Genomic DNA, 8,027 nt, shown 5'->3' on the forward strand with positions numbered 1-8,027 from the left:
AAAACGTTTAAACCGCTTTAATATCATATAACAATAAATTCAAACACCCGCTCATTTGTATTAGGTATGAAAAATAAAAATATAGTATTTTATTTTTTTTTTATTTTTTTATTTCCCCTAGCGAATTTCTATACAAGTATAAGAAAAAAATCTAATCAAAACTATGGAGGCATACTTTTACGTTAAAATTTTGAAAAGCTGTGATTATGTTAAAATAAGTTTAGCACTCCTGAAAAAAAAACCCGGATATTCATTTTATAATACCTATCTGAAATTATGATCTACCAACAATTTATTGATGTGATTGGTTTTTTATCAGCTTTTCTAATGGCAGGTAAAATTTCACTTTATGCATACAATCGGCTTCAACAAATGACAAAGAACCAATAAAAAAAGTAAATATTTCATATATTGTTTTGTATATTTGTTTTTTGTTTTTTTGTTTTTGTTTTTTTGTTGTTGTTGGAATTAAACTGCGAAGGAGTTTTTTCATCAACAAAAATATGGTATGAATTTTAAATGCTTGTGTCAAATTTCAAAGCACAGTTGATATTTCTGCTAGACAGACATAAATCCCGCTTACAAAATTAAGTCGCTCTCTAACGCGTTCCAACACTTCGAGCGAAATGGAGCGAGAGAGAGAGAGAGAGAGAGAGAGAGAGAGAGAGAGAGAGAGAGAGAGAGATTGCCAGTATTTACTACAAAATATGCATCGAAAGAGCCCGGCTCTCAGTACTACAATACGTTGATTGGCTATTGTTTTCCAACAGTTCATAAACTAAGACATTTAAGTCTATTGAACTTACAAATGAATATACAGTTCTAACAACTTATTAGAACTTTGTATCAAGCTGACAAATAGCAAAATGTCTGCATATTATCAAGATAAAAATGTATATCCTTAATATACCTTCAGGGATCCATAGTCCTCCCCTTGCTTTACTACCAAAATAGAACCTCTGGGGCCTGCTGTCTTCTTGCGCATCACGTTTATACTAAGGTTTGTTAAAATAAATTAATAATATGTTTGTTAATCTTAGAATGTTTTAAAAAAAGTAATGAAACATTGAATTAATTGTTGAAATGATATTTCAAAAACGGCAAAAGCTTTTTTCAACATTGTTTAAAACAAAGAAAAAATATCAACGCATAATGTAATATAAAAAAAACCATGTAATTTACGAGACCAAATATTTACCGGTACCTTGTTAAAACCACTTTGAATGAAAATATATCGTTTACTAGTATTCACATTCCCATGCACGGTGTATCAATGGGAATGGGTGTGTTACATCCTCTAATGATAAAACGTCACTTAATGATAAAAAATATCATTAAGCGTTGCAAATCCAACCCCTAATGTTATTATTCTAGCATTTACAGTTGACAACATCAACCGCTAATGATAAATCGCCGCTTAATGATACAATTTTATCATTAAGCGATGCAAATGCAAAGCAAACCTTATGGTTTATGAACAAAGCCAAAAGCTACATGGTCAACCCCTAATGATACAAACATTTATACCATTTAGCGTTGAATTTGCACTCTTAATGATATAATAATATATATAAATGTATAACACTGGTCTACAATGAACGTATGACTTGTTGTGAATGTCTTTAGGGGTTATAATACAATTTATGTTAACTTTATATGCATCTATAAACTCAATCAAAATCGCATTTCATATTAAAGAATTTCTTCCCAACTTAATAATAATGCATTATGATGGTACTGTTAATGACTAAATGAACGTGTGTATGCGTCCTTGGACTATAACAAAAATCTTTAGTAAAAAAAAGTTAAAACATAACATTCATTTTAAACAGTTACAATGGTAAATGTTTGTCATTAAATGCGTATGTCTATAAGTCTAATTGAAATACTAATATTGTAGAAGAATTGCACACTAATCTTTAAAACAATAATTTAAATGGCAAAACATATTTAGGTAGAGATAGGTACAAGCAGGTTTTTTTAACAAACTTAATGCACCATAGTTTTTAAAATAGCATTTTATGTCTCTAAGAAAATAAAAGGAGATGTGATTATTTCATACCCGTTAAATGGTATCATCAATGATACATTTAATCCCAATCTGATCCTCTTAATATAAAATACTTGGACAAGGTGCCATAGCGAACCTTCAATATTACAGTAGAAATGAGAGTCATATTCAGAAGTAAAATATTGTCCCCAAGCCCTTTGAATAAATTATTTCACCTGACTTACTTTGTAAAATCTGGTTAAAGAATAAGTCTGACAAAGTCAGTTATTATTCCATAAAGTCAATCCATGGCTTAAATACTTATCCAAAAAAATTAAATGTTTGTCTTAGCTAGATATTTATTTTTGTATACATTGTTAATCATATAGCAGAGAAAAAGCACTGCCTGTAGGCAGTCACCATAAAACATTCACTAGTATCCAATAATATTGTAGCATGCAATTACGGCTATTGACATTCATCTTCAAACTTTTTTTTTTTCAAAAAAATTATCGATAACAATGTTTTAGAAAAGATATCTAGTGAGAAATCAAAAGAACTTGATTAAGATGATGTGATGTTATGCCCCCAGATTTACCAAGAAATTAGTGAAGTATAGTTAACATTAAATTCGGGGGGGGGGGGGGGGGATAACCAAAATCGTTACCATGTGTGTAGTTTTAAATTAATGGCTATCGATATATACTGTTTAACACTATCAAATAATATGTATGCATGTAGTACTGACTGGGAAATTCACTTTAAATATTTTCTAATGATATAGTAGCCTGCATTACTGGCTGCAGCATATTGTTAACATAAACGTTAAATAGATATTAATAATCAAAAAAAAAATTAGAAGCAATGTCTTCAAGGGAAATCTTTCTTGATATCATATCACGTGTATTTTGTATATATTATTTCATAATGCACAATTAAATCTAAAACAAATTCGTTAAAAATTGTTGTAATCATTTTCCCCGAAGGTAATTGACCATGGAGAATAACGTATTTGCACTTTATTTCTCATTCATAATCTAGCAAACTTCGTGACTAATACAAAATGCTGACAGGTTATATAAAATTTGACCTAATACAAAATACTGATAGGTTATACAAAAAGCTAAGATAACATAAAAAACCACATATCTAAGGTTATACACTTTTTAGCTCATCTGAGTCGAAAGCGCAAGTGAGCTAAGTATTTATTCTGATAAATATTTGTCCGTTGTCTGTCGTTGTCATCATGGTAAACTTTTCGCATTTTCGTCTTTTCCTACAAAATCACTAAGTCAATTTCAACCAACTTGGCACAAAACACTCTTGGGCCAAAGAAATTTAAATGTGTACGAGAGTAGGACCACACCCTATTTAAAGGGAGATAAATCGTATATTATGAAAATTCAAATGCATTTTGTATTAACTGTTAGGCCATATCATAACCCCAAGGAGTAAAATAGGGCGACAAATGTGTAGGGATGGAGGGGGGGGGGGGGTAAAAATGTTACATGGTAGTATATAGTGAAAATCCTTAAAAATCTCTTTACCATGAATAGAGTGAAAGTTACTTGAAAACAACTGCATGTAGTTTTGAATCTAGTTTATTCAAATAATGACCACCCAAGGGCAGGATGGGGCCACAACGGAGGATCGAAATTTTACATATTCGTTAAGTGTTAACTTTGTTGCTCAGGCGAGCGATGTGACCCCTTGACCTCTCATTTTAAGATAATTTGGTGTTTTTAAAACAACTGTTACAAGGCTAACAAATTAATTGTAAAACGAATAAGACGTGGGTCTCTTAAAACGAATTTGGGTAAAATGAGGTTTCTTTAAAAAAAATCTCTATTCAATGTGATTAAACAAAAATTCAGTCGGCGGAATTTAATTGGGTCGGTCGCGCTAGGGGAAACATAAGTATTTTTAATTTTGGTCCAGGGGAAATGATTTTTTATTTTTAGCTAATAAATCGGGAAATGTTTTCCCTATAAACTACGTGTTTGTTAAACAAGAATTTGTAGAGAGAGAGGTTGTCACTCCCAACACATTTACACATATGCATCAAAAGCAACTGACTGTCAGTACTTTGATTGACCATTGCTTGCCAATGGTTCATAGAGCAAGATATATACGTATATTGTCGGGAAGTGTTTTCCCTGTAAACTACATGTTTGTTTAACAAGAATTTGCATTTTGGAAACGTTGATCCCCTTGATTTTCTATGGACTACTTTGTAAAGATTTAGGATTCGGCTACACATTGAAAAAAAAAATTAGGAATTGATGCTTTAACGCTCGTGTCAACGTTCCATTCACCGGAGAGAGAGAGAGAGAGAGAGAGAGAGAGAGAGAGAGAGAGAGAGAGAGAGAGAGAGAGAGAGAGAGAGAGAGAGAGAAGAGAGAGAGAAAGAGAAAGAGAGAGAAAGGGAGAGAGAGGTTGTCACTCCCACTACATTGTACACATATGCATAAAAAAGCACCCAACTTTCAGTACTTTGATTGCCAAGGTTTCATAAAGCAAAATATATACGTATATTGAAACTACAGTGAACAGTTCTTACAACTTATTAGGCCTTTATATCACAATTATTAAATAACAAACTGTCTATAAGTTATCAAGAAAAATAAGTTTATCCTAAATGTACCTCCAGGGATCCCCTGAGTCTTCCCGTTGCTTTACTAACTTTGTACAAGAGGGACCTCTGATGTCTGTCATTTTCTTGTGAATCACATATACTCTGAGGATTGAAAAAATAAATCAATAAAATGTTTATAATTTTACTTGTGTTTATCTTTATCTAATGTTTGTTGTAAATTATAAGCATTTAATATAGTTATGAAATATATAAACATATTTGAGCTACTTTCTATAAAGAGTTATAAAATATTAATTCAGTTGCTGCAAGAATATAAAAGAGTGGCAAAGGCTTTACTTCACTTTGCTTAAAATTATGAAAAAAGCTATCATATGAATCAAGTTCCTCTCGGGTTCCCCCTTGTAATCCTCCTATAATCAATATAATCAATATCTTATAAAACAATGTACCCTACTGAATAAAAAAAAAGAAAAAAAAATTAAAAAAAATGTTAATAAAAATTCACTAAGAAACGAACTTAGGCGCATGAAAAAAAGTACTATTAATAACAATTCCCTTGCGTTAAAGGGACTACTTGTATATGTTTAAAAATGATTTACAGTTTTACCATGTGATTAATTTATACACAGTTCTTGTTATATATTAAAGATATTTTCTATCGAATGAGAGCCACCGCAACGGTTACATTCGTACTAAAAGAGATAAAAGAACAGATCCTGAAACGTGCTGCTACGCCTTCAAAACAAACCGTCTTGTCGTTCCGAGCAAGAAATGAACATGGAAAATGTATTATTTTGCAGTTCTAAATCGCCTAATCTAATTTAAGTTCATCAACCTTTATCAATACTTTGCAGTCCTGTGATTATTAATACATGTAAAACATACAAGGCCGATATGTGCATTCTTGAGAGAAAGCAAATTTCACACAACGCGTGGGGATACTGCATGAACAACGTAAAAAAACTGGTCTTCCAAAAATACGTTATCCTGAGAGAGAATGAGAAAGAAAGAGAGAAGAGAATGGAAAAGAAAGAGAAAGCCAGATAGAGAGTGAGCGCAAATTAATCATTGATAAATAGTAATACTGAGATGAGTTGTTTCCCTTTAGCTATCTTTCTATTGTCGTTCTTTACAATCAGACTGTGGTCATTTGGACAGGACTTAATTTCAGGACTCCATCTGCTACGCTTGACAACCAATATAAGTATAACAGATCAGGCCATGCACCTTGTGCTTCTTAGCTTCTTCTACATGACTAGAAAAACGAAATTGTTTTTTTTTTTTCTTTACACAAAATTTCCTATTTGATGTTATTGAACAATAATTTTCCTTTGACTTTGTGATGTCTTTTGACTTTTGACTCTGAACTGGCGATTATTGCCCCCTTTTACTGACTGTCGTAGTTTGTTTTAGAGAAAACAATCTTTATACTTTGTCCGTGCTTTGCATTTAACAACTACATGTTTTTGAATTATGACATAAATTATGAATCATGCATATTAAAATAATAATAAGTATTTCATAAAAAAAAAATATGTCAATTCACATCCGGCCCTATCGATCGATCATAAAGGATGACAACATCAGTGAGTGATTAAATATTTTACAATAATATAATGCAATTTATAATAAATGGTACATATACATATATTCTTGGTTTTTTAATAGGTTAGCCACCACATAAAACGTCTATCAAATCATATGCATACAGTTAAGAACGAAATTGTGTCCACGAAATGATAACTAAAATATCCCCTGACAATTACAAGCTATATGGATTTGTGTATATCTAAATGTGTATATCTGAAGAAATTTGTTTACATGTACATGTGTGGCTCACGGAATCAAAAGATAATAGTGATGTTTTGACTGTACACACGATGCAATTGGGGAAAATGGAAAACAACAAAGCGTTTAGGCCACACGTAACTCATTATTAAAGCCGTTCACAAAGCTGGAAGCTATTCAAGCGAAGGGTGGTGAAGGAAGCGAACCGGTGTGTTAAAAAAAAGGAACATTAAAGTTCATAAATAGAACAAACGAAGTGTAGTGTTTAAAAAGCGTTCTGATAGTGAACCAAACCGCAAGTGGTGTGCATATAAAAGTAAGTTTCAAGGTTTGTACAACAATTGAGAATTTGGACGTTTGATACTTTCTCCAAATGTTGCAGCCGCAGTTCAATTATGTATTTTGCAAAAACGGCAACTAATTATCATATTTTTCCTTCTAAGTAACATAATCTTTAGTATAAGATGTTGATGATAATGAACTCGTTATTTTTTTTTAACCAAAAGAATATTAAAATTGACCAAGAAATGTTTATTTCCACTTTATATATATATATATTGCATAACCGCGATAATACGTACCGGAGGCATTTTCTTTGCATCACAATTAGAAAGGATAACAGACGCAAGTAGCAGGTAAATGAGCTTCATCTTTAAAAAAAAAACTTTAATTTGCAAGTAATGAAATCTGATGGACGCAATGAACACATTTACACTTTTTTATACAGCACATGCAAAGTTATTTTATACAATTACATCCTATCTTATCATGTATCAATACTATTGTATCGTGTGTGCATACTGTTCTGTTGTGTGTTAATCGTATCCTATCGTGCGTTAATCATATCACGTTTATCGTAAATTTTATACAGTTTTCCTTTTCTTATCGTGTTAATTGTTGTATGTCTTTTCATTAGCAAATAAATTCATTTCAAAGTTACAAGTCGTTCAGTGGGCCTAATTCGATAGTCTACCGAACAAGATATGAAAAACCTCTCCAGTATTTTACCTTACAAAAACAAGAGATTCAGTTATAATTGGAGTCATATTTTAATTAAATTCGCTATGTTCCGTGTGATTTGATCTTGATTTGTTATAATGTTTTTGGCGATCGGTAGGGTGTGGGGGTAATTCAAACAATGTTAACTTGTATGGAATATGATTTGTACTTCTGATATTTATTATATTTATTGAGAACAAGAGTTGTATATTAATATGACAAATCGTTCAAAATCGTTAATGTAACGATGTGTTTACGTTTACAATATTGCCACACTCCAACGATAAGCTCGTGCAATTATCATTGTGACGGCATGGAAAAGATTACAAAGAATTGAACGTTTTCTCTGTAGTATAGTTCCATATAAGGAAGCATATTTCCATATGTTATTAATATATTTCAAACACAGTTCATTGAAATAACATTGTATATTACTTTAAGCCATTGCAAATGATAGACAGGTGTATAATCGAGTTAACTAATAAAAAGAAAGCAAACATTTTGATTTGTAAAAATACATTTACAAAGTTTGGATTTATCTTTTTATTTATTTTCATTTGTATTATACAATGTTTTTGTAAAAGATACTTATCAAAATCCAAAATTTTTCAACAAATATTAAGAAATAACTATGAAAACAATCATTATTATATC

General features: G+C 31.2%; 1 long non-coding RNA gene across 1 annotated transcript; it reads right to left on the minus strand.

Moving 5' to 3' along the window:
- Positions 1 to 915: 915 nt before the first annotated feature.
- On the minus strand, positions 916 to 7,024 carry LOC136274156 (uncharacterized). The gene is made up of 3 exons (XR_010712466.1): positions 6,956 to 7,024; positions 4,635 to 4,727; positions 916 to 995 (listed from the first exon to the last, which is right to left on the minus strand). It is a non-coding gene; the product is annotated as an uncharacterized lncRNA (long non-coding RNA).
- Between the last annotated feature and the right edge of the window lie 1,003 nt (positions 7,025 to 8,027).

Source organism: Magallana gigas, chromosome 1, assembly GCF_963853765.1.
Source record: "Magallana gigas chromosome 1, xbMagGiga1.1, whole genome shotgun sequence".
NCBI classification, from domain to species: domain Eukaryota; kingdom Metazoa; phylum Mollusca; class Bivalvia; order Ostreida; family Ostreidae; genus Magallana; species Magallana gigas.